The 27,664-nt window shown below is 45.9% G+C and overlaps 2 pseudogenes; one reads left to right on the top strand and one right to left on the bottom strand.

The window, feature by feature from the left end:
- Nucleotides 1-6,137: 6,137 nt before the first annotated feature.
- Nucleotides 6,138-6,622, bottom strand: LOC130879870 (NADH dehydrogenase [ubiquinone] 1 alpha subcomplex subunit 3-like; annotated as a pseudogene).
- A 448-nt stretch (nt 6,623-7,070) lies between these two features.
- Nucleotides 7,071-9,105, top strand: LOC130879869 (pyruvate dehydrogenase [acetyl-transferring]-phosphatase 2, mitochondrial-like; annotated as a pseudogene).
- The last annotated feature ends 18,559 nt before the right edge of the window (nt 9,106-27,664 follow it).

The raw sequence follows: 27,664 nt of genomic DNA, 5'->3' as shown, positions 1-27,664 counted from the left end.
CTGGCACAGCCATGTCTTCAACAGGACAGCATGAAAATCACATGAGGCCCTGGGCCTCTAATGGCAATGACTTGGAAATCAGAACTTACCCAGATGAGGCCGATCTTAGCCTGGCAGAGAGCAGATACGAGGGAGGGTGTTTTCTCAAGACATGGCCCTGCCAGTGTGAAAAACAGCCATCTTGGTGGGACTTACAAATGAAAAGTTTTTGCGCCTCACTAAGCAAGCCTCTGTGCTGATGCAATACTCCAAATCAAACCAAATCAAACCCAATTACAAAGCCCAGGTTTAATGGATACCAATGCTCCCGGGTGAACTTCCAACCCCTCAGAGAGGAGATGGGGAAGGAAGACTGGAAAACCACATGCTTGTTCTCTGGGTGCATGTGGTTTTGAGCATCTCTGGGGAAGGATCATCCTTTGGTGGCCTTTTTGGAGGTGGAGTCTGGACTGAGGTAACTCCCAGGGGAGGGGGCTTGGGATGGAACTTCCACCCAAAAAATAGGGTGAATTGTTGAGTCTACTTTTGAGCAACCACTATTCTCAAATATTTTACATTGGTATGGATTTTGTATATTGATGCAAATTTAAGGTTATTTTTGTTATACTGCATATTTGTTTCTATTCTTGTTTAAGGTACTATACCTATGTAGTATACTTAAAAATATAAACCTGTAGTCAGCACACGCCTTTAATGCTAGCACTTGGGAGGCAAAAGCATACAGATCTCTGAGAGCTCGAGGCCAGCTTGGTCTACAAAGTGTATTCCAAGACAGCTAGGACTGTTACACAGAGAAATTCTGTCTTGAGAAATCAAAAGAAAGGGTTTTAGTCCTTGAAATTATTTAGGATAATAAAGAAATACAGGATAATAGTTATTCATCTATAACAATCATACTTATAGTCATATTAGGTATGTTTTCAAGATCATACAGAGATATATTTTAGATAGGTGATCTTCAAACACTTCAAAGACCTCCCAAATATGTCATTTAAAATGTTTGAATATCATAAGGCTTTTCATGACAGTGAGACATGTCTGCTCCTGGCAGCACCAATCTCCTTCAAAAAAGGATCATGGGCATTGAAGAACCTCCATATGGAGTTTGCTTTCTTTGTGCCAAGAATCTACCCTCGCTTCAACTACTGAGGATATGCTGTCCAAGCTGGACAAGTAGGACACAAAAGAAGACAACTGCTGAACATTGCACAGTCAGGGTAGGACAGTCCTCCCAAATTTCCGCTTCACACATGTTGAAGATTCTAGGCACATGGCCTGAAGATGGAAGAATCTTGGGTGACTGTCCAGGCAGAAAGCTGTCTCTGCCATTTCTATAGTCTTGGAAATTGCTTGTTCTGCACTTCCTATTTACTCAGATAATATTACATCCTTTTTGGATCTCTGATGGAGTTAAAGATGAGATAGTTATAGTTACATTTTTTTTTGTTACCAAATTCAAAAAGAAATTCACAAAAGAGGTATAAAATGTATAAGCTTAAGAGATACAAAAAATAAATTGCTGGGCTGGCGAGATGGCTCAGCGGTTAAGAGCATTGCCTGCTCTTCCAAAGGTCCTGAGTTCAATTCCCAGCAACCACATGGTGGCTCACAACCATCTGTAATGGGATCTGGTGCCTTCTTCTGGCCTGCAGGCATATATGCAGACAGAATATTGTATACTTAATAAATAAATATTTTTAAAAAAAGAAAGAAAAGAAAAGAGGAAAAAATAAATTGCTTGTTTAAGAAAATATTTTGAGGTCTAAAAAGATAGTTTAAAGACGACAGTACAATTTATGACAGAAAAAGGTTTAGGTATAAAACTTTAAATTTATCAAGCTAAGATAGATAATAGAGTATTTTCTCAGAATATGTCTAATACAAATGGACTGGACATTGTAAATGTAATTCTTTTTTTTTTTTTTTTTTTTTTTTTTTTGGTTTTTCGAGACAGGGTTTTTCTGTGGCTTTTGAGCCTGTCCTGGAACTAGCTCTGTAGACCAGGCTGGTCTCAAACTCACAGAGATCCACCTGCCTCTGCCTCCCAAGTGCTGGGATTAAAGGCGTGCGCCACCATCGCCTGGCATAAATGTAATTCTTATGTGATAATTGTTCTTATTTATAATTTTATTATGTTTCCATATATATATATATATACTCTTAGATTTTTTTTAAAATATTTATTTATTTATTATGTATACAATATTCTGTCTGTGTGTACGCCTGCAGGTCAGGAGAGGGCACCAGACCTCATTACAGATGGTTGTGAGCCACCATGTGGTTGCTGGGAATTGAACTCAGGACCTTTGGAAGAGCAAGCAGTGCTCTTAACCTCTGAGCCATCTCTCCAGCCCTCTTAGATTTTTTTTATATAGATAACATGTTATCTTTTTTATTTTTATTTTATGTGCATTGGTGTTTTTCAACAGGAAGCGGGAAGTCACAGACAGTTCTGAGCTGCCATTTGGGTACTGGTAATTGAACCTGGGTCCTCTGGAAGAACAGCCAGTGCTCTTAACTGTTGAGCCATCTCTCCAGCCCCTACTTTTGGATTTTCAATACAGGGTTTCTCTGTAGCTTTGGAACCTGATTGGTATAATAAAGAGCTGAACAGCCAATAGCAAGCGAGGAGAAAGGATAGGTGGGGCTGGCAGGCAGAGAGAATAAATAGAAAAATAGAAAAAAAGATCTAGGAGTGATGCCCAGCTATGGTAGCACACACCTTTAACCCCAGCACTTGGGAGGCAGAGGCAGGCAAATCCCTGTGAGTTTGTGGGCCAGCCTGGTCTACAAGGGCTAGTTCCAGGACAGGCTCCAAAGCTACCGAGAAACCCTGTCTAAACACACACACACACAAACAAACCAAAAAAAAAAAAAAAAAAAAACAAGCAAAACAAAGATCTAGGAGTGAGAGAAAGAGAAGAGAAAGACTCCAGAGGCCAGCCACACAGCTACACAGCAAGTCATGGAGAAAGAAGTAAAGAAAGGTATACAGAAATAGAGAAAGATAAAAGCCCAGATTCAAAAGGTAGATGGGATACCTTAAGTCAAGAAAAGCTGCCTAGAAATGAGAGAAAAGAATGGCATTGGGTGTCTTGCATTGGTCAGAAGAGGGCATCAGATCCCACTACAGATGGTGTGAGCTACCGTGTGGTTGCTGGGAACTGAATCAGGACTTCTGGAAGATCAGCTAGTCCTCTACTTGCTGAACCATCTCTCCAGTCCTTTTATTTATTTATTTATTTATTTTTTTAAACAGAGTGTCTCATTGAACTTGTTAATTTGGCTAAACTGGCTGACTACACAGCCCCAGGATCTTACATCTCTGCTTTCCTGACATTAGGATTATAGACTCGTCACTGCACCCTGCTTTAAGAAAAACAGCTATTTGATTAATATATCTTATGTGTGTGAATGTTTTCTCTGCATGTATACACTTGTTTGCCTGATGTCCCTGGAGGTCAGAAGAGGGGGCTAGATCCCCAGGAACTGGAGCTACAAACAGTTGTGAGCTGCCATACAGATGCGGGGAACTGAACTTGGGTCTTCTGGAAGAGAAGCCAGTGCTCTTAACTGCTAAGCCATCTCTCTGGTCCCACCTGTCTTTTATTTGTTTGTTTGTTTTGGTTTTTCAAGAGAGTTACTCTCTGTAGCCCTGGCTGTCCTGGAACTCACTGTGTAGACCAGATTGGACTTGAACTCAGAGATCCACTTGCTTCTGCCTCCCAAGTATTGGGATCAAAGTTGTGCGCACCAACATCCAGCCACACTTGCCTTTTACGACTGCTTGGGCTCCAAACTTAGGCTAGCAGATAGCACTCTGCTTATCTCCCTGGGCTTCTACTCACCCCGCCCCCACAAGACTCTCATCATGTAGCCTAAACTCAATTTATGATCCTCTTGCCTCATCTTCCTGAGTATAAGGATTACCAGTGTCCTCCACTTCACTCAAATTAAGTTATATAATTCTTTTTATTTTTAATTTTTATTTTATTCAATTTTTCTTTATTAATGTTTGGTTTTTTTGAGACAAGTTTTCTCTGTGTAGTTCTGGCTGTCCTGGAACTCACTCTGTAGACCAGGCTGGCCTCGAACTCACAGAGATCTGCCTGCCTCTGCCACCTGAGTGTTGGGATTAAAAGTTTGAGCCACCATTGCCTGGTTATTTTAAATTACATGTGTGTGTTCATATATTGGGCATGCATATGTGCACATGACTAAAAGTGCCCTTGGAGTCCAGAAGGGAACATCAGATCCATCGGAACTGGAGTTATAGGTTGTTGTGAGCTGCCCTGCTGGTTCTGGGAATTGAATCCAGGTCCTTCGTGAGAGCAGCCAGTGCTGTTAACCACTGAGCCATCTCTCCAGCTCTGATTTTTCTTAAAGAACTCATTTGAAGTGGGAAGACTAACCTTTAATCCAGATTTTTGAGGTGGGAAGATCCATCTTAAAACAGGGTTATACCTTCTGGTGGCATCTTATGTAACGGACATGAAAGAAGGAAGCTTTTACTCTTTGCCTGCTTGCTTTCATCTTGAAAGTTCATTCCTTCACTGGTTTACAGCCTACGTCCTTGGGGTTCTGGTGTGTGCTAAAGACCAGCTGAGACATTTAGCCTCATGGACTGAACAACTACTGAATTCTTGGACTTTCCATTGGTAGACAGCCATTGTTGAACTAGCTAGACCACAGTCTGTAAGCCACTCTAATGAATAAATGAATGAATAAATAAATAACTACACATATCCACAAAACATACATACACACATAAATATATACACATTTACATACAAGCATGTATACACATGCATGCTCACACATTCATACAAACACACATAACACATGCATATATGCACACAATCAAACATATACACAGACACACATACACACAGCACATATACACACATACACACACAGTGTTTCTAACTTCCATCCTGATGGTTTTAAATTATCCACTACTTAAAGAAATGTCATATAGCCTCCAAAAATTTGGAGAATTTATAGAAATGCTTCTTTTTTCTAGTTTAATGCACTGTAATTAGAGAATGATTTTTTTTGTTGTTGTTTGTTTGTTTCAAGATAGGCTGTCCTAAAATGTGCTCTGTAGACCAGGCTGGCCTTGAACTCACAGAGATCCACCTGCCTCTGTCTCCTGAGTGCTGGAATTAAAGGCTTGCGCCACCACTGTCTGGCAAGAAGGAATCTTTTTAAATTTGTTGCTGTCTCCTTGATAACTGAATTGTTCACATATGTAACTTTTCTAGAGGAGTTGGTTCTATCAAGCTGTTTGGCAGTGGTAGCCACATCTTTATCCATACTGGGCCTCTGACAACTGGTTTATCTGCTAATGAGAAGGGGGTGTAACGTCTACTGCTAAAGTCATGGTTATTCGTTTCTTCTAGTTCTTTCTTTCTTTAATTGGTTTTTCAAGACAGAGTTTCTCTGTGTAGTCCTGGATGTCCTGGAACTCACTCTGTAGCCCAGGCTGGCCTCGAACTCATAGAGCTCCATCTGCCTCTGCCTCCTGAGTACTGGGGTTAAAGTTGTGTTCCACCACTGCTGTCCAGCCTCCTCATTCTTTCTGTCCTTGCATTCTTTTTTTATTTTTATTTTTATTTATTTATTTATTTATTTTGGTTTTTCGAGACAGGGTTTCTTTGCGGTTTTGGAGCCTGTCCTGGAACTAGCTCTTGTAGACCAGGCTGGTCTCGAACTCGCAGAGATCCGCCTGCCTCTGCCTCCCGAGTGCTGGGATTAAAGGCGTGCGCCACCACCGCCCGGCTGTCCTTGCATTCTTTTTGTCTTTGCTGTTTCTAGTCATTGTGCGTGTCTGTCGTGGGAGGGTATAAGCCAGTGAGTCTCTGCGGTCAGATGCGTTGGATCCCTGAAGCTGTGCTCACAGGGAGTTAGGAGCCACCTGATGTTGGTGCTGGAAACTGAACTTAGGTTCTTCAGGAGGGCAGTGCATTTTCTTAACTACGGACCATCTCTTCAGCATATGTATGTATGTATGTATGTACGTACGTATGTATGTATATGTATGTATGAATGCATGCATGTATGTATGTATTTTTTTTAAATTTCCACCTGTTTATTGGGGAAAATGGGGGCAGGGCCTCTTCCATCTGTGGAAGTATTCACACATTCTTCAGCCATTCCAGGCCTGGGCCCCGGAGGTCCCGGGAGTGGCTGGCACATCAGGCACGTTGCCATTATCTCTCACAGGCACAGAGTAATTGTAGGGTGTGGCTGGTTTGATCATGGGGGCACACTTGGTGTCAAGGCATAATTACAGTGAGGCTCCCAGGGGTGGTGGACACCATAAGCACTGGTTCCTTTGCCCAGGCATTTCTGAGAAAGCTGGAGAATGTCCCAACTATCTTGGTCTCTCAGATCCTATGTTTTTAAACAACAGGGTCTCAACATGTAGCCCTGGCTGGCCTGGAACTCACAGAGATCTGTCTGTCTGCCCCCCGAATGCTGCGATGAAAAGGGTGTGTGCCACACCCAGCCCCTTGTATGCATTTTGAAGTTTGTTATGTCTTCTCCATAAGTCAGCTTTTTCACACCCGGTCACATTCTCTACCCTAACATGTACTTGGTCTAATATTAAAATATCCATTGTAGATCTTTTGACAAATGTTAATATGGTTTGTGTTTTTTCCATTTCTTCTTTAACCAATTTGGTTTTCATATTTAAAATTCATTTCTTACATAGTATACAGATAGGGCATTTAAAAATATTTATGGATTTCTGTTTTGTGTGTATGGATGTTTTGTCCGCACATACGGCTAAGAATTGTTTGTGTGCAGTGCCTTCAGAGGCCAGAAAAAGCCACTGGATCTTACAAATATTTACAGATATTTATGAGCTGCCGTGTGGGTGCTGCGAATCAATCCCAGGTCCTCTGCAAGAACAACCAATGCTCTTAACCATTAAGTCATCTCTCTGGGTCACTTTAAAGAATACACTTTAGACTGAGGGTATATCTGTTGCTCTGGTCCTCTGCCTTTCCCAAGCAACCAACGAGCTGAAAACAACCACCTCCACTTGCCAATATAGCTTCCGAATGTCAAGTACGGTGTCTTACTGGATCTTCAATTCTGCAAGGAATCGAATTGCTATATTACAAGGAGGTAGACACTTATACTCAAGGGGGTGCCTCAAATAGGAGTCAACTGAAATGGTGGCTTTCATCTCCAGTCATTGACTCTAACGACCAGTATTCCATGCGGTAGCTTTGCTCTGCAGAAAGCCTACAGGCACACATCAACCGAGGAAAAGGATTTCCACTTAGCCCTGAACAGGTCAACAACATGCTTCGAGTGGCGTCTTCTCACAAGGTTCTTGATTCCAACAATGGAGTTCCAAATTCAGTGTTAAGGTTTGAGAGCAACCAGCTGGCTGCCAATTCCTCAGTGGAGGATGTTAAGTATTTTTTTTGAGACAAACCTCCCCGCTGACGCAAATTATCCCAATCAGACCAAATCAGACTGAATTAAAAGATGCCCATGTTTAATAGATGATAATACTCCTGAGTGGCCCCAGGAAAACATGGAGAGGGGAAAAGAGAGAAGGGGAGACCATGGGAAACCTGGAGATCATGTGTTCATTCTCTGGGGGGCAGTTTAAACAGCCTGTGGAAGTGGTCTTGATCCTCCCGGGGGAGGGGGGGTCACTGTTTGGCAGGCTTTCTCGAAGGTGGAGTTTGGACTGAGGCAACTCTCAGGGGAGGGAGCTTATGCCAGAGGCTGGCATGAAGCCCCCAGCTGAATATTCCAGACTTTTTGTGTAAAGGGAGCTGAGGTGACACTTCCGACCAAACAAAGGGCCAGCAAGGTGTAGCTTCCTGCATGTAAACCAACAGACTGATGATTGGCATTTTTGATGGCCGTGGTGGCCATGCATGGGCCCAAGCGGAGAGCGAGAGGCTCTTCTACTACATGGCAGTGTCCCTGATGTCCCACCAAACCTCGGAGCAGACGGAGGACGCAAGGGAAAACAGGAAGCCTTTGCTGCCCATCCTTCAGTGGCTCAGGCATCCTGGGGATAGTATTTATAAGGATGCCACATCCGTACACCTGGACCACCTCTGAGTCTATTGGCAGGAACTTCTTGACTTGCATATGGAAATGGGGTTGAGCATTGAAGAAGCATTGATGTACTCCTTCCAGAGACTGGATTCAGACCTCTCACTAGAAGCTCAGGCTCCCCTGGAAGACCGGAGAACTTATCCCTCCAGGTTGCTTTTTCTGTGCAACAGCTTGCATGGCCCATGTCAGCGGAGTTCACCTGCATGTAGCAAATGCTGGTGACTGCCGGGCTATCCTTGGTGTCCAGAAGACAATCGTGTGTGGTCCTGTTTACCTCTTACCCATGACCACAATGCTTGGAATGAGGCTGAGCTATCCCGGCTTAAGAGAGAACACCCTGAGTCTGAGAACAGGACACTCATCATAGATGATAGGCTGCTGGGTGTCCTCACACCCTGAAGGGCCTTTGGGGATGTCCAGCTCAAGCGGAGTAAAGAGTTGCAGCGTAGTGTGCTAGGGAGGGGCTGATACTGAGGTCCTCAACATCTACCAGTTCACATCGCCCCACTACTACACTCCACCCTGTCTGACTGCCAAGCCTGAGGTTACATACCACAGGCTGAGGCCCCAAGATAAGTTCCTTGTGCTGGCCTCAGATGGTCTGTGGGACATGCCGGGCAATGAGGATGTGGTGAGGTTGGTGGTGGGCACCTGTCCAAGGGTGGTTGACATAGCCGCACCTGAACCAAAGACGGGCCAACCTGGGGCTCATGCAGAGGCTGCTGCTGCAGAGGAAAGCCAGCGAGCTCCATACAGCTGACCAAAATGCAGCCGCGCATCTGATCAGACATGCCATCGGGAGCAACAAGTAAAGGGAGATGTAACTAGAGTGACTGGCCGCCATGCTGACGTTACCAGGAGATGTAGCCAGAATGTATCGGGATGATATCACTGTCATGGTGGGGTTTTTTTAACTCAGAGTCGACTGATACATACTATAAGGAGGGTCTCACCCTGTTGCCAAGGCTAACAGGAACATTCTTTAAAACATTTTTACTTAGTTCTGAGTAGCAATTCAAACCTTATTAAAGAATAGGCAGATACAGTTTGCTGAGTAATTGACTAACAAGGTAAGGAAACCCAGCCTTAGTGAAAAAGCATTGACTGAGATTTTTGTCCCTATGTGCACTTGTCAATTCTATGCAGCAGACAGAGAATAAAGACTAAAACTGGTTTAGAAAAAAAATACACTTTATCCAGCTAAGCAGTGGTGGTGCACGCCTATAATCCCAGCACTCACGCCGAGCGATGGTGACGCACGCCTTTAAATCCCAGCACTTGGGAGGCAAAGGCAGGCGGATCTCTGTGAGTTCGAGGCCAGCCTGGTCTACAAGAGCTAGTTACAGGACAGGCTCCGAAGCCACAGAGAAACCCTGTCTTAAAAAACCAAAAAAAAAAACAACAACAACAAAAAAAAAACAAAAACAAAAAACCAAAAACAACCTCAGCACTCAGAAGGGCAGAGGTAGGTGGATCTCTGTGAGTTCGAGGTCAGTCTGTTCTACAGAGTGAGTTCAAGGACAGCTTGGGCTGTCACACAGAGAAACCCTGTCTTGAAAAGCAAAACCAAACCAAACCAACAACAAAAGCCCTCTAAGGCCAGTTTGGTTTACATATTGAGTTCCAGGCCAGCCAAGAGTACATAGTGAGGTTCGGGTTCGGTCTCAAACAAACAAACAAACAAACAAACAAACAAAAGCCTAAAACAAAAATTAAAACAAAACACTCCCCAAAATTAGCAGTCATATCCACCACTATCACCTACCCCACCCTCTGTTGGTGAAATGAACTTTAGGGCTTCACCCATGGTAGGTAAATCCTGACCACTGAGCTGTACTCTCAGCCTGAGTTGTTTTCTCTCTCTCTCTCTCTCTCTCTCTCTCTCTCTCTCTCTCTCTCTCTCTCTCTTTAATGTGGCAGGTGGTTTGTTTGTATGCAGGTCTATGTGCCTGGTGCCTGAGGAGACCAGAAGAGGGTATCAGATCCTGTATCTGGAGCTATAGAAGCCTATGAGCCACCATGTGGGTGCTGGGAATCAAACTCAAGTCCTCTAGAAGAGCAACCAGTGCTCTTATCGCTGAGTCATCTCTCCAGCCTTGTTCGTTTTCATTTTAAGATTTAATGTTAGCTGTGTGGTGGTGGCACATACCTTTAATCCCAGGACTTGGGAGTCAGAGACAGGTGGATGTCTGTGAGTTCGAGGCCAGCCTGGTCCACAGAGTGAGTTCTAGGACAGGTTCCAAAGCTACAGAGAAACCTTGTCTCGAGAAACAAAAAAGCAAAACAAAACAAAACAAAAAGATTTAATATTCATACATGTATATAATGTGCTTGGATCAAATCCACCTCCGTCCCTTCCTCTCTAATTCCTTTTTTATTAACCAACCACTACTTTTTCTCTGCTAAATTCATGTGTATGTGTTTCTCTTTTCAAATACCCACTGAGTGTATTTAGTCTCACCTGTATGTGCAATGGGTATAGGACCATCTGCCTGAGCACAGGGAGACTATCTGGGCCTGAACCACTGAAGAAAACTGACCTTCCCACTCCAGCAGACACCTCCTGGGGGCGGAGTTTAGGAGACCCTGTCAGGGTCCAGCCCCAACATAAAACATTTCCCATACCAGCATAGAGGCATGGGAATAATGAAGACACAGTTCACAAGATAGTATCGGAAGGAGTTTCAGTGATCATTCAAATACTGAAAATGTTATTTTCCAAACATCTTTTATATCAAATGTAAACTGAGAAGTAAGTTAATAAAACTTAATTAGCTTTCTGTTTTCTAGGTGGGGGAGGATGAGTTAGGTCACGTCTTGCCTATGCCTATTTTGTCACAGAGACTGATAATACCTCTTCCCCAGGTGACCTCCTAATGAACGACATTAGCATATTCTGGTATAGGGGATCATGACACACACGAGTGGGTAAGCACAAAAGTCAATCTAAAAAAAAGAAATCAAAGGAGCCTGGCAATGCTTCCTCCAATATCCATAGACTGTCTAAGAAAACCCCCAAGAGTTGGCATGAGAATCACTCTCTTAGGTGTTGGTCTGCTTTATCCAAGAGATAAAAACATAAGCCATTTCTGTGTCATTGATTGCTTCCTGAGGTAAGGTCAGTCCTTATTGCTGAAGACACTGTGAGCTTCTGACGCAGGGCCCAGAGGATCTGCGGCGAACTCCCTGACCAGCAGGAAAAGACGACCACCAGACGAGGATTCTTCCCAAATCACGCTTTATTGGAGCCTCTTGGTTGAAGGGAGAGCGGAAGCGAGGGGCCCCGAGTGCCAAGCAGCGACTGCTTATATAGGGGGTAAGGGAACGAGTCGTGCCTGGATTGGCCAATGCGCACCTGCCGATGCTCCTGGCCACGGGATTGGCCCTAAGCACATCATCGTCACTGCACATGTGAGAGGCACGGTTCCACTGCATTGCCTAATATGGAGCTGTCCAGCAAGCGAGGCCGGGGCCAAGTGCCATCTTGTAATGGCGGCCACTCGAATCGGCACCCAGCAGCTCCCCCTTTTTGTTTTTCTCTGTAGGCCAGTGAGAAGGTCTTAGTCCTGTTCAGGTCCTCACCTCATGATGCAAGGACCGATCAAAGGAGGCCCAAAACTCCTGGTACTCCTTCTCCCGTGCAATGGAATAAACTCCTGGGAGGTGCAAAGGCAGTACTCAGGGTAAAAATGCATACCTTCCTCAGTGCAATGGAGAATTTCTCCCTGAGAGTGCAAAGGCTATTCAAGGAACAAATCAACTGGCCTTTTAACCATACTTGGGGCGAATCGCCATTCTCCAAAGCGGCTAATGCTTGTAGAACCGCAACCTTATCTTGAGATGTCTGAGCTCAGAGGCGGCATATTAGCCAAAGGCAGACTATACATTCTCCTATGCAGCATGCAAAAAACATTCCTGATATCCAAAAACCTTTTGTTGCAGCCTCTAGTGAAATTAGCGGGGGCCCATTGAGGCCCAGAATAGCCTGTACCATTACTCACTTTGCACTTATTAGTGGTATTGGTAGCACAACTAAAGTTGCTCTGTCCAGCCTGCTCTCCCTGAAGTAACACAAAAAGGGGAGAGATCAGAGCAACTGCCATTAACCCTGCAGAGGAGCCATTTATTATAGGGCGTTAGCAGATTTTAAGAAGGTTCCATTGAACCAAAAAGCCTGTAACATGGGGAGGCCCAAATCCTTGTTGGTAATAAAAAAGCGGGGGAAAACCACGGCATTGTGGCGAACAGGAATCGGCTTAGGGAAGGCAGACAGTATTCCCCATCTCTGCTCTGCCCGAATCCGGATTGTCATCACCACCATCATCAGGAACAGCAGCGGCGTCATCTTCGACCGGATCATGGCCTTCCTCCATTGGCTGGGGAGCAATTGAATCACCCTTAATGGTTCTTGTCAATCGGCATGGAACCCAGCGAGGCACCTCTTGACCCTGCGGGAAAACACAAATAGCTCCCCTGGATCTTCTGATGACAGGATCCAGGCCATACCATTTGTTATCCAACACATCCTTCCACATGACGGCCTCTCCTTTATCTTCAAGGGTCATTGCAGCATGCCGATCAGCAGCTGTCCTGCCCCGGCCGTCAACTATCAAAAAGTTAAAAGTAAAAAATGCCAGTGCAACTCTGTTCCTGGGGGAAGCTATCTCCGCTATTCCCCCTTTCTGTTTCTGTAGGAGTTCTTTAAGGCTTCTATTTGCCCTCTCCACAATCCCCTGACCTTGGGGATTGTAGGGTATGCCAGTGGAATGTTCCACATGAAGCTGTGCACAGAAGGCATGGAAACCTTTTGAGGAATAAGCAGGGCCATTATCAGTTTTAAGGCAGGTGGGTTTGCCCCAAGCCGCCCAGGCCTCTAGGCAGTGGGTCTTGACATGGGTGACCTTTTCGCCTGCCAATGGAGTGGCAAATATGATACCCGAATAGGTATCGACAGAAACATGAAGATATTTAAGTTTTCCAAACTCAGGAACATGGGTTACATCCATTTGCCACAACGCATTTGGACGCAAGCCTCGGGGATTAACTCCTATGTGAGGAGGATGAAAGAAGGTGACACAAGAGGAACAGGCTTTTACAATGTCTCTTGCATTACTCCGAGACAGGGCAAATTTTCTGCGAAGGGGGGGCTGGAGAGATGGCTCAGAGGTTAAGAGCATTGCCTGCTCTTCCAAACATCTTGAGTTCAATTCCCAGCAACCACATGGTGGCTCACAACCATCTGTAATGGAGTCTGATGCCCTCTTCTGGCCTGCAGGCATTCACACAGACAGAATATTGTATACATAATAAATAAAAAAAAATTTTCTGCGAAGGGTATCAGCAGGTACATGATAAAGATTATGAAACTCCTGAGCGAGCTGCAATGGGTCAGCTGTAACCAGAACCATGGCTCTAGTAGCTTGATCAGCTTTGGCATTATTCTCTGACATAAAGCCAGGTAATAAGGTATGTGCCCTAATATGACCAATATAAAATGGATTATTCCTCTGTAAGATGTAATGTTGAATTTGCAGCAAAATATTAGATACTGGGCTCGCCTGGCGAACCGAGGCAACTATCTCAAGCAAAGAGACAGCATTAACCACATATTGAGAATCTGAGAACAAATTAAAAGGTTCCTGGAATCTCTTAAAAACTTCTAACACCACCAGACATTCTGTGGCCTGGGGGGTGCCGGGCTGGTAGCTGAAAACCTCTGGTGGTCAATTACCCACCACCATAGCACCTTTCCCTGATTTGGACCCATCAGTAAATATAGTCAAGGCTCCCGCTATTGGTCTTAGGGAGGTCACTCGGGGGAAATAGATCAAGTTATTTTCTACAAAACTTAGGATGGGATGTTTAGGGAGATGATTATCTATGATATTTGGAAAAGCGCAGACCAAAAGGGCCCAATCGTCCACGGTGGCAGCCAAAGTCTCCACCTGATCCTTGGTATAGGGTATAATTAATTTGTCAGGCATTTTTGCAAAGGAGGACAAGCAACACCTTATGCCATTTAGAGCCTGAACAGCTACCAAGTTGGGGAAATACCTAAGTGTTTTTGCCCCAATGGAATTGCCATGCAACCACCATAAGGGCCCCGTTTGCCACAGGACCCCTGTGGGTGAATGTCTCGTCTTTAAGATGCACAAGAGAATAGGCAAAGAGGGATCATATCGATGTAATTGAGCCTGGGATAGGGCTTTCTCAACCTCTTGCAAGGAGTGCATGGTTGCAGGTGTCAAGGAGCGAGGGGAAGTTACTTCAGGATTACCCTCCAGGATGGAAAACAAAGGCAACAGCTCGGACCGAGGTATGTGAAGATACCCCCGGATCCAGTTAATATCCCCAAGCAATTGCTGAAAATCATTAAGAGTTTTTAAATGCTGAGTCCGTATAAGAACTTTCTGGGGACGAATGGCATCGGGAGAAATAATAGATCCCAAGAATTTCGCTGTCGTAGAACTTTGTACCTTGTCAGGGGCTATGGTTAACCCATATGCCTCCAAGGTTTGAACTGTCTTTTGAAAAGCATTTTCAAGCGTCCGTTGGGACGCTGCTGCCAATAAGATATCATCCATGTAATGAATAATTCTAACAGAAGGGTATTGTTGCCTCACAGCCATCAAGGCAGAATCCACAAATAGCTGACACATAGTGGGACTATTGGCCATTCCCTGTGGGAGAACTCGCCATTGAAAACGGGCATCTGGTTGCTCATGATTGACAGAAGGTACAGTGAAAGCAAATCTCTCCCTATCTCGTGGGCATAGAGGAATGGAGAAAAAACAATCTTTAATATCCAGGACCTTGATAGGCCAACCCCTTGGCAATGCTGAGGCCTCTCTGGGTTGAGCCCATAACTTGCATCTGACTGTTAACGGCCCTCAAATCATGAAGTAATCTCCATTTTCCTGATGTCTTTTTTACAACAAAAATTGGGGTGTTCCATGGAGACACGGATGGTTCAATATGACCTAGTAATAACTGTTCTTGAATCAATTGTCTAGTGGCTTCCAGTTTTTCCTGGGAAAGGGGCCACTGAGGTACCCATACTGCCTTGTTTGTTACCCATGGTATGGGCAAGGACCTTATAATAGAAGCCGACATGTCAGTGGCCCCTAGGAAAAACCCAGTCCCCTTCGATCGGTTTTGCTGGCTGGCGGAATCGGTTGGGGTATACCTTGAAGGCACCTCCCCAAACCTTGTGAGGGAACAAACCCCTGCTGCCGCATCATATCCTTGCTTTTTTCTGAAAACTCATTGGTTAATCTGAGCTTGAGCTGCTGTTGGATGTCCCTCCCCCATAAGCTGATCGGGAGATCTACCACAAAAGGCTGGACCTTTCCTTGTTGGTCCTCCATCCTCCAGGTTAGTTCTCTGGAGCTTATGCATGGAGTCCATGCATATCCCAGCCCCTGTAAGGACTGGGAGGATTGTTGCAAGGGCCATTGTTTTGGCCAGTCCTGGTTTCTGATAATGCTTTGGTCTGCCCCTGTATCCACCAGGCCTGAGAAAGTCCTTCCTTCAATTATCAACTGTAAAACAGGCCTATTGTCCAAGGCCATTGATAAACAAGCGAGATCAACTCCAGTAGAGCCTAGACCAGCACTCCCCCTTGATGTGCCTGTGAAGGGAAACTTCTCATGCTGAGAAGGCAAAATTAACAATTGTGCAAGCTGATTGCCAGGGGTGATAGAGATGACACCATTGAGAGAATAACAAAGGAGCTTGATCTGCCCCGTATAATCAGGGTCAATAACTCTTGGAAGGACAATCAAACCTTTCATTGTGGATGAGGAACGCCCCAGGACAATCCCCACATGGCCCCGTGGCAAGGGGCCGGACATGTCAGTCCCCAATATCTGGATGCCTACCTCCGGGGTCAGTACCATTCCGGAGGTGGCACAGAGGTCCATCCCTGCGGAACCGATGGTTGCCCTCCGGACTGGTGGGTTGATCCTACTGGGTTCTGGGCTGGAACTGAAGTCTGAAATGCCCCAAATATTTTTGGGCCCCGGGGTTGAGGGCCCCTCATCCCGTTTTTTGACACAAGATTGGAAGTTTGTGGGATGGGATGGCCGTTAATGTCCTTAACTGAACGACATTCATTAGCCCAATGCTTTCCCTTTTTACAGCGGGGACAAGTACCAGGCATACGTGGGCCCAGTTTCACGGCTGTTCCTGGCGGCCCACTGCCGTTGGGGCAGTTTCGTTTAAGGTGCCCCAACTGGCCGCAGCGAAAACACCCTCTTCCTTTATTATCACGGGCTGACTTTGTGGCTGAAAGCATAGCGGCTGCAAGTCCTGCATTAGTCAAGGGACCCCCGATCTCTCTACAAGCCTTTATCCAGGCATCCAGTCCCTTGTGCCTGACCGGTGCTATGGCTCTCTGACATTCCTTGGTACTTTGTTCAAAAATAATCTGCAGCACAAGGGCAAGGTGTATTCAGAGCTGCCAAATGTTTTATCTGCAACCTCCATCATCCTAGCCACAAAGTCTGAAAACGGCTCCACAGGCCCCTGAATAACTTTGGTTAGATTGCCAGCTACCTCCCCCTTATTGGGGAGCGCCTTCCAGGCCTTGTAGTGAATATCACTTATCTGCTGATAGACCTCTAGAGGGAATCCAACCTGGTTGCCAGTGAACTGTCCTTGTCCTAGAAGCATATCAGCTGTCCAATCATGATGACCATTTTGAGCATTAACTCTAGCCTGGGTATGGGCTCTATCGGCAACCAGAGACTTGAAATCCAGAAACTGTCCCTGAGTCAAGCAGGCCCTAGCCATCTCTGTCCAATCTGTAGGCGTCAGCACCGAGGTGCAAAGTCTGCGCAGGAGGGCGATTGGATAATCTGCAGTAGCCCCAAAATCCTTAACTGCTGTTACCAGATCTTTTAGTTGTTTATATGGCACTGGCTCATACCACCTATGATGGGTGACGGGATCCTCCATCACCGGGTATGCTGAGGCTAAGCGTGCCCAAGTGCTCTGGCTAATATAATGGCAACCCCTTCCTGGTTCAGCCACTTGTGTACCTAATGGTGGTGCCGAGGGGCCAGACACACCCTCCATCGGTGCGCGAGCACCGGGTGGGTTATAGGCTGGGGGACGGTGATAGTCCCGCTCATACCTTTCTTCCTCATATTTAGCAGCCTCCTCCTCTAGCTCCCCCTCTTCCTGTGAGATGAGTTCATCGTCCGACAAATTTAAGTCAGTGAATTCTGTGAGGAGTAGGTAAAGCCGGTTTTTCTGCTTTTTATCCCCTTCCTCCAGTTGAGGGTCCTCTTGAGTTTCTTCTCTAGGTATACCCTTTATCTTGTTATCCTTTTCCTTTTTACTATCCTTTTTTATCTTTATTCTTTTCTGTCTAGACCTGCCTAAGTCCCCCCCTTTTGAATCTGACTCTGATAGGCTGTCCTGGTGTGCTTGCTGTGCCTTCCTCCCTTCCCTGCGCAACCAAAAGCAGCACAGAAAAACAACAATCATGAGGGCCCCAAAGATCAAGCAAAACACCTCAGGTGCAACCCCAGCAATCATCATACCTGGGAGACTCACTGACGTCGCCGCTCCGCGTGTCGAGTTCTGAATCCTCTTTGGCCCCTCACTCGGTACCAAAGCTTGTCCTAGCGTCCCGGGTTTCCGGCACCAGTTGCGGTGAACTCCCTGACCAGCAGGAAAAGACGACCACCAGACAAGGATTCTTCCCAAATCACGCTTTATTGGAGCCTCTTGGTTGAAGGGAGAGCGGAAGCGAGGGGCCCCGAGTGCCAAGCAGCGGCTGCTTATATAGGGGGTAAGGGAACGAGTCATGCCTGGATTGGCCGATGCGCACCTGCCGATGCTCCTGGCCACGGGATTGGCCCTAAGCACATCATCGTCACTGCACATGCGAGAGGCACGGTTCCACTGCATTGCCTAATATGGAGCTGTCCACCAAGCGAGGCCGGGGCCAAGTGCCATCTTGTAATGGCGGCCACTCAAATCGGCTCCCAGCAAGGATCCAAGCTGAACCTGACTTGAAAGCCTCCTCTCTGAACTTTCATGGCATCAGAAGGCACCATGCAAACTTCCAATGGAGAGAAGACATTATGGGTATGAACCAATGGCCATCATGGCACGATAACCCCAAGAGTGCAATAGTGGCACACACGCCTTCTTGGTAACCAACAGCTCTCTAAGTAGACTTCAGGCCCTCGCCACAAGAGGGAAACCACGCCTGGAACTGGAAACCTAGCCAGCTAGCCAGGGCTGGTGAAGTCACGGATCTTAGTAGAGAACCCACCACTGCCACTTGACTAAAGCAGCACAGTCCCTAACCACATTCTAAATATGTGTCCTTATGCCACAGATAAGGGTCGTCCCTGTCTTTGAAACAGACGGAATCCATTACAGAAAACCACAGCCAATCAAAATGTAGACTAATGCATCTAAAACACAGCTCCTGTACCTGAGGCTCAAGGGTCACTGTGGAAGAGGGGCAGAAAGACTGTAAGAGCCAGATCAGAAAGTCTGCTGTGAGATTGCCTGGTCTACATAGCGAATTCCAGGACAGTCAGGGCTACTAGAGAGATCCTGTCGATAGATAGATAGATAGATAGATAGATAGATAGATAGATAGATAAAAAATAAGAAAATGTCAGAGACTACACCCTGAAGCACGAAGCCTCACCAACAGGTCTGACTACATAAGTCCTTAACAAGGATGACACCAACAGACAGGCTAAAGTGGAAGAGGGCAAGCCCAGGGGCCTTAAACACAGAGACCTTCAGGCGACTGAAGAAGGCTGAGAATGAGAGAAACAGTCCTCCTGGGGAAGAGGGAGCCAAGTGATTATCCAGCACCAGATGGCTAGCCAGTAGCACACACACCAGTAACATTATACAGACTGAACAGGTTGTATGATATGTTTAGGGCCAGGAATTTGAGAGAGAGCAAGGGTGGGGTTGAAAGAAATGCAAGGAGGGGTACGATCTAATCATACTATAATCTCAAAAAATAAGATCATAATTTTAAAAAAAAGGAAAAGAAGAAAACCAAGAGAAGAGTTTTAGTAACCTTGGGACAGATGAGGGGGACACACCTCTTCCTGGGCCCAGGGCAGGAGCAAGCATGCTAAAATCTCGTTAAAACTGTTACAACCACCATTACTACTAATGATAAACTGTTTCTGTTTATCCTTTAAGCATCCCTTCTCTGACTCCTTTTCCTGTGAGTAAGCAGAGACACTGGGGTTGGGGCAATCCGGCTCTTTAATTGACAGCTACTGGTCTCTGTCTTGCTGTCTGAGCATCCTTGAGCGAAAAGACTGTCTACTAATCAGACAGCCTACCACGCTGCCTGGACCAGCCATCCTAAACACTCCGTGAACACTTGGGAACACCTGCGCAGAAGATAATCGCTGACTTCCCCGGTGGCTGAGGCACACGCTGCTCCGGGGCTGTTGGAAACTGTTCCAGACACTGATGATTAAAGCCTGGATGAGCCGTTCCCGCTGCGGCTGAAGGGGCGTGTGTCCCCAGGTGGAAGCGCTACTAGACTGATGGCAAGGCTGTGATTGGCCTAAAGCATGAGCGGAAAGACTCGGGCTGGGCACCAGAGGTCAAACTGTCATTGGCCAGCCAAATGGCTGGGCGTGGTCTGAAGGTCCCCAGGCTGTATGAGCGGGACGTTTAGATCCTGTGAGTCACTGGGAGCCATTCTGCTCTGTTGCTTTACCTGACATTGCAGCATCGGGTCCAGAAGACATTTCTTGGGGCTGAAGAGATGGCTCAGTCGGTAAAAACAGGTGACTAGAGTTTGAGTCCCCAAAAACCCACGATAAGAAGTCAGGCGTGACAGTACAGGCCTATAACTTATGCCTGGGGAAGTGGATCTCAGGGCTTTCTAGTTGGTCAGTCCGGTCAAACTGTCAAGTTCCTGGTTCATTGAGAGACCCTACCTCAAAGAAATTATACATATATATTGTGACTGGAGAGATGATTGGGGTGAAGAGCAATTAAAAATGTTTATAACCTTTATTTTTATGTCTATGGTGTTCTGACTGCTAATGTGTCTGGTTTATGTCACACATCACATGGGTGCAGTGTCCACAGAGGCCAGAAGAGAGCACTGTGGCCCCTGGAACCAGAGTCACATACTGTTGAGAGGTGTCATGTGGGTGCAAGAAATCAAGCTGGGGTTCAATAGAAGAGCAGACACTGTTCTTGACTGCAGACCCATCTCTCTGGCCCCAAGAGTACTTCCTGTTTGTTTTTACAGAGGATCCAAGTTCAGTTCCCAGCATCCACATAGGACAGACCACATCCATTTGTGTCACACACAACAAACTGGGAGGTATGCAGTGTTTTAAAAGCTTCTTGACGCTGGGCGGTGGTGGCGCACACCTTTAATCCCAGAGCTAGGGAGGCAGAGGCAGGCAGGTCTCTGAGCTTGAGGCTAGCCTGGTCTACAGAGCAAATTCTAGGGCTACAGAAAGAAACCCTCTCTCAAAAAACAGACAGCTGGGTGGTGGTGGCGCACACTTTTAATCCCAGCACTCGCGAGGCAGAGATCGGAGGACCTCTTTGAGTTCAAGAACAGCCTGGTCTACATGGTGAGATCCAGGACAGGCTCCAGAGCTATAGAGAAACCCTGTTTCAAAAAAAAAAAAAAAAAAAAAAAAAAACACAAACAACCAAATAAGCAAACAGAAAGAAGGAAGGAAGGGAGGGAGGGAGGGAGGGAGGGAGGGAGGGAGGGAGGGAGGGAGGAAGGAAGGAAGGAAGGAAGGAAGGAAGGAAGGAAGGAAGGAAGCTTCTTGTTCCCCAAGGCTCCTGGCCCAGTGGTCCGTCTGCCCCCCCTCGTCAGCTCAGCTGACTGCGGAGGATGAATTGTGTATAAACAGAGAGTGGTGAGAAGAAAAAAGCATCTGAGGGGTTTGCATTAAAAATATTCAAGATTGAGGCTTTATCAGCTCTGTAATGAAATAATTTTAAAATGCAGCCCTGACCTGTCACTCATGCTCCGGTAAGCAGCCCTAAAGAAACCCACTGGGTCACCAGAGGCAAACAAAACATACCCAACATAAAAACAGAGAAGGGACCTAATAGGTTTTCTTTGTTGTTTTTGTTTTTTGAGACAGGGTCTCACTATGTAGACTAAGCTGGCTTCCAACTCATAGAGATTCTCCTGCCTCAGTCTTCAGAGTGCTGGGAACAAAGAAAGACTCTGCCCATTGGGACCTCTTTAGATATCACCGACCCTCCCCTTAAGCAAGGAGAATTTAGCCTTTTGTAATATTGCGAAATTATCAGCGCCAGCTGTTGTGTGAGCAGCTCTCCGTCTTCACCACTAGCATACATTTCAGCCTGTGCTAGGAAGACTTTATAGAAGACCCTGCGGCAGCGAGGTGGGTAGGGTTAATGCTCTGGGGTCTTGTGCAATGGAAACGGTTAGGTGCATGCGCACAAGATTTAGGTGAGGGAAACCAGAAGTGACGCCAAAATTCTTCTTACTGCTTTTGTTTAGAGAGCCAATGATCTTATAAGGAGAGCAAGACAAAAAATAAAAAAGGTGCATATAAGCCGGGCGATGGTGGCGCACGCCTTTAATCCCAGCACTCGGGAGGCAGAGGCAGGCGGATCTCTGTGAGTTCGAGACCAGCCTGGTCTATAAGAGTTAGTTCCAGGACAGGCTCCAAAACCACAGAGAAACCCTGTCTCGAAAAACCAAAAAAAAAAAAAAAAAAGGTGCATATATTTACCCATTTCTACCATTTCCAATGCCACCTTTGAGAATGGCTGGTTTTCTCTAGAACATGTTTCTTCCTGCCAGAAGGGTTTCCTTTGACACACTAGTGGAGTAAAGAATAGCTGGACAGCTCGTCCTGCCACGTCTAGTCGGTGGTTAATCATATCCGTGACATGTTTCTTCCAGACTCTGTAGTTTCAATAGCTTGAAGTTCAACTAAAGAGTTTAAAAGAATTTTACATGTCCTATGTCACACTGAAAACATTCCCTTTCTTAGTGTACATAAGACAGTCTCTATAACTATTTTTATGACTTTCATTATTCTATCATTACTGGTCCAATTTCAGTTGTGAGTCAGGCTTGTTTTTTTTTTTTCTTTTATATGTATATGCCTGGCAACATTTTCTCCTTCTTCTTCTTCTTCTTCTTCTTCTTCTTCTTCTTCTTCTTCTTCTTCTTCTTCTTCTTCTTCTTCTTCTTCTTCTGGTTTTTAAAATAATTTTACTTTGTTATGTGCTATTCTCATGTTCATATAAATATTCTTGAACTTTGTTCTGTTATTCTTTGGAAATAGTTGGACCCTTCCTGGGTTTGCTTTCTGGGGTAGGACCAGACTGATGTTTAGTCTGTGGCTAATTTGCCCTGCTACTGAGGCAGAACCTTCTGAGTACAGTGCCCAAGGGTCTCCCCATCCCCACTCTGCTGGTGGGAAGAAACTAATTCTGTGCCTGGCTTCTCTCATCCCCCCAAGCCCTCTTCCCCAGGCCTGGAGTTCCTTCACGCCTGAGCACAGACTGATATTCAGGCTAATTGCAGGGCCCTTCTACAGATTCCTATGCAATCTCAGTACCTCCGTGTCTCCCAGGCTCCTCCATCTGTCTTCTTTCTGGTTCTCTGCCCTGTGAACTCCAGCCCAGTGCCTCCAGGCTCCCAGATCCTTTCTCTCAGCTCAGTACAGCTGCCAGGCTGGGCTTCACGTCTACTGCAGACCGGAAACGCTTCGGATGGGGCCTCCTCTTGTTTGTTTTCTCTACCTTAGAGTAACAAAAAGCAGCGGAGGCCCAAGAGATGCCAAACCTGACTACCTGGACTCCAAATGCTGGAAGGAGAAAATGGAATCCCGGAATGTGTACTGACCTTCACAGGAATGCTATGTAGCACACACACACACACACACACACACACACACACACACCCCGTAACAAACACAAAAGCAAAAACAATGACCGCTTAACACAGATCTTTAAAATATTAAATCATTAGATTTAAATATAACAAAATAAGTGTAGGAGATTTAAGCAGAATATTACAAAAATGCCGAGGGAATAAATAACACGAAACTTAAGAGAAAAATGTGCCCTGTGTGTGGTTTGGCAAGGCTATGTATGACCAGGACTCATTTCTCTCTGAGTGTACTTACAGGGTTCAGTCCTAGCCAAAATCCCAGGGCGTTAGCATTCTAAGCATCAACAAAGATTCTGGGAGAGGGAAAAACACCTGTAATCCTAGCACTCAAGAAGCCAGGGCACCCAAGTGTAACACACACACACACACACATACACACAGGGAGGGAAGAAGGGACCGAGGGAGGGGAAGACAGCATTCAGACATAGATGTTTAATGAAGATAAAAGGGTGAGCCAGTGAAGCAAGAATGTCTTTGAACAAATGATGGAACAATGGAACATCCACAAACAATTGGAGGAGGAATTGAGGGGTGGGGGCTCAGAAAAGAGGAGTTAGCAATTAGCCTCGGCCCATCCCTCTTATAAAAATTAAACAAACACAGAGCCCAGATGTAAGTATAAAATAAAACTATAAAACTTTTAGAAGAAAATGATCTTGGCTTAGAAAAGTAATTCTTAGATTTGACACCAAACCATGGTGCTTAAAAGGGAGAAAAATGACGAACAGACATCACATTTTAAAACTTTGGCTTTGCAAAAGACAACATTATGACAATGGGAAGCTCAGAGACAGGCTGAAAAAAGAGGGTGTAAGTCTCATCCTACAGAAGATTCTGGAAAATATCCGAGTGGGAAGCCCCGCAGATTCCTCTCTGCCTAGACATTGCACAGGCAGAATCTTGTCTGTTTCCATTATTTTCCAACTTTCCAAGGCAGCCCGGGTTTGCAAGCTCAGGGAAAGGGGGAACCAACGCTACGCAGTTTGTTTTGGGCAATTTTAGTTCTTGATGTGGCAACAGCTGTTCACTCTCTGGTCCTAGCCAGCTGTGCACACACGCTCCAGGAACAGCCTGCCGCAGCTGAGTTAGAGTAAAGGGGTCTCTGTCCTCCAAACACTGGGGGTGCCGGCTCCGATCTCGGACGGCTGCAACGAATTGGAGGTGCAGACAAAGAGGCAGGTGGCCATTGAGGACGCACCTCCCCCATTGTTGCAAGCCCCTCCCCCCAGCAGAAGTGACACGACTGGGGATTTAAAGGGCCAATGCTCCTTTTTTCCCTCATTTTCTGCTTTCAGGGACCAGAATGTAAACCCCTGAGCGGTCAAGAACAGTTATACATGCAAGGAAAATTAGAAAGTGCTGGTGTGTGCCTAGGGAAAGGAACAGGGCTCTACAAAGACCGGAGAGGACCTCAGAATGTGCTTCCCAGGCTGACTGTTATAGAGATTCTCTATAACAATCAGAACACCGATAGGGCTGGTGAGACGGCTCAGCAGTAAAGGCGCCCGCTGCCAAGCCTGATGATCTGAGTGCCATCCCTGGGACCCACATGGTGGAAGGACAGAACTGACTCCCAAATGTTTCCCATTGACTGCTTCGTGTGCACCAAGGCACATACACAAAATAAATGGATGAAAATAAAATCTCTAAAATACATATTATTTTGGATGGATGAACATATAAAATACACAAAAATAACTAAGCCCAGAAAACTCTCTGGAGGAGGAGAAATCTGATTTCTATAGTTAACATATTTTTAGACTCCCCCATCCAGTGTTCAACAACAGCAAAAATCACAAGGTGTAAAAAGAAACAGGAACATATGGACTTTTTCTTTCTTGGAGACAGTGTCTCACTGTGTAGCCTTGACTGGCCTGAAACTTGCTGTGTAGATCAGGCTGGATTGGAACGTTCTCAGTAGACCAGGCTGGCCAGGATAGTATGACCCAACAAAAATGGTCCCTGAAAAAGACAGGACAGCAGATCCCAGAGAGCAAAGACCCCTTCCAGCTGCCACAGTCCTTGTCTTTCTTGCCGCTGATGCCACTGGGAGAACAGCTAGGGGCCAAAGGAATCAGGAGCAATTATGGGAAATAGTTTGCCATGCTCTGAGCTTTGAAATTTTCAGTGGAGCTGGTCAAGTTGGTTCACGTCTGTATTTCCAACACCTAGGAGGGGAAAGCGTGAAGACAGACGTTCAAGGCCAGCCTGGGCTACACGAAATTCTATCACAAACAAATACACAAAGTGAAAAAGAAGAAAGACAAAATAAATAAATGAATGGATAAATAAATAAATAAATTTAAATAAAGTAAATAAGAAAGAAATTTCAAATGGTGGTTTAATAGGAAGACGATTTTGTGTGAGGCAGTGCATGCTTGTCATCCCATCTACTTAGGAGGCCAGCCTGGTCCGCCTACTGAGAGGCTATCTCAGAGAGAGAAAAAAGGGAAGGAGGGAGGGCAAAGGAAGGCAAACTCCAGTAGACAAGGTTGGTCGGCTGTAAGTAAAAGCCCATGGGGAGAGCAGGTTCTCTGGAAGGTTCTGTGAAGCTGGCGCCTGTCTAACAGCAAGGAGATTTTTGTCGGGCAGTACTGAAGTTGGAAGTCAGGCGTGGTGGCGCATACCTGCAATGCAGCACTGGGGGAGTGGTTAGTAACTTTTCTGTTGCTTTGCGAAAGCACCACGACCCAGGCCAGGTATAAAAGGAAGCCTGTATTTGCGCTTAGGTTCCAGAGCGCCAGGGCTCTGTCATGGTGGGACAGTGTGGCAGCGATCAGAAGAGCAGCAGGCGGGGCAGCTGAGCGGAACACCGAATGCTCGCTCACATCCTCCACCACAGTTGCAGAGTAGAGAAAGCAAGTTAGGAATAGGCGATATTTTTCGCTCTCAGAGCCCACCTCCAGCGACATACTTCCTCCAGAAAGGCCACACCTCCCAAACCTCCCCAAGTAGCACAGTCGCCAACTGGGAAGCAGGTACTCAAACATTCTGACTACTAGGGATTCTTCTCATCCGTAGCACCGCAGGAGGTACAGGCAGAGGGATCCCAAGTTTGCGGAGGGTAGTAAATTCCAGGCCAGCACAGTGACCTGTCGCACAAACAAAACAAAAAAAAATCTAAGCTACCCTTGGCAAAACGTTCAGTGATTGGTTCATCCCGTGTGCGGTGCTGCAGTAGTCTGAATGAGGGGTACCCCAACAGTGTCAAGGTTCATCCCGTGTGCAGCGCTGCAGTAGTCTGGATGAGGGACACCCCTACAGTGTCGAGAACTTGAATATTTGTGGCCTTGTTGGAGGAAATGTGTCCGTAGGAGTAGCCTTGGAGGTCCCAAAGACTCTGCTGTTTCCAATACCCTCTCTCTGCTCCTGTTTGCTGCTGAAGATGTGAATTCTCAGCTGTTGCCTCCTGATGCCTCAGAGCCACCATCATGGTATCTGTCCCTCTGGAACCACAAGCCCAAAATAAAATCTTTCTTCCCGAAGTTGTCTTTGTCATGGTGTTTTTCTTTTTCTTTTTCTTTTTTTTTTTTTTTTTTTTTTTTTTTGGTTTTTCGAGACAGGGTTTCTCTGTGGTTTTGGAGCCTGTCCTGGAACTAGCTCATGTAGACCAGGCTGGCCTCGAACTCACAGAGATCCACCTGCCTCTCTCTCCCAAGTGCTGGGATTAAAGGCGTGCGCCACCACCACCCGGCTCATGGTGTTTTTCTTACAGCAACGGGAAAATAATGACTAGCTGTATCGATTAGATATCATCAGAAGCCGGGCGATGGTGGCGCACGCCTTTAATCCCAGCACTCGGGAGGCAGAGGCAGGCGGATCTCTGTGAGTTCGAGACCAGCCTGGTCTACAGAGCTAGTTCCAGGACAGGCTCCAAAGCCACAGAGAAACCCTGTCTCGAAAAACCAAAAAAAAAAAAAAAAAAAAAAAGATATCATCAGAAGTATCATTTACATGTGCATTTCTGAGTCACTTAAGTGTGGTGACCCCTCCCTTCTCTCTCGTTTCCTCTTTCTTTCTTCCTTCCTTTCTTCCTTTCTTTCTTCCTTTGGTTTTTCAAGACAGGTTTCTCTGTGTAACAGTCTTAGCTGTCCTGGAACTCACTCTGTAGACCAGACTGGCCTTGAACTCACAGAGCTCTGGCTGCCTCTGGCTCCCAAGAGCTGGATTAAAGGTGTGTGCTACCACCGCCTGGCTGTAAATAATTTTTTAAATTAAGAAATTTGGTGCTAGGGGTGCAGGTTAGTGGTCACATGCTTCCTTTGTATATGCAATGCTCTTCAGCTCCAAGGGAAAAACAAAACAAAACATTTTTTAAAAATGCTTGAAGATACTAAAAGAATGCTTGGTAAAAACCAAAGAAAGAACACATAAGTAAATAGAAATATGAAAGAAACAAACAAAAAAACTCTAAAAAGAAACAAGAAAATTCTGGAGATGAAAAGTATAATTCAAATGTTTTTGTGTGTAGGTATATGTGTATGAGTGTAGTATCGAAGGAGGCCAGAAGGGGGCATCAGATTCCAAGGGACTAAAGTTATAGGAGTTTGTGTTGCACCTGATGTGGGTGCTGCAAACCAAACTTGGATCCTCTGGAAGAGCAGCACACACTCGTTACCCCTGAGCCGTCTCTCTGGACCCTCTGTTCCT

This window comes from Chionomys nivalis, chromosome 8, assembly GCF_950005125.1.
Source record: "Chionomys nivalis chromosome 8, mChiNiv1.1, whole genome shotgun sequence".
In the NCBI taxonomy this organism is placed as follows: domain Eukaryota; kingdom Metazoa; phylum Chordata; class Mammalia; order Rodentia; family Cricetidae; genus Chionomys; species Chionomys nivalis.
The sequence above is the reverse complement of the archived record's forward strand: the minus strand, read 5'-3'. Positions and strand labels throughout refer to the sequence as shown.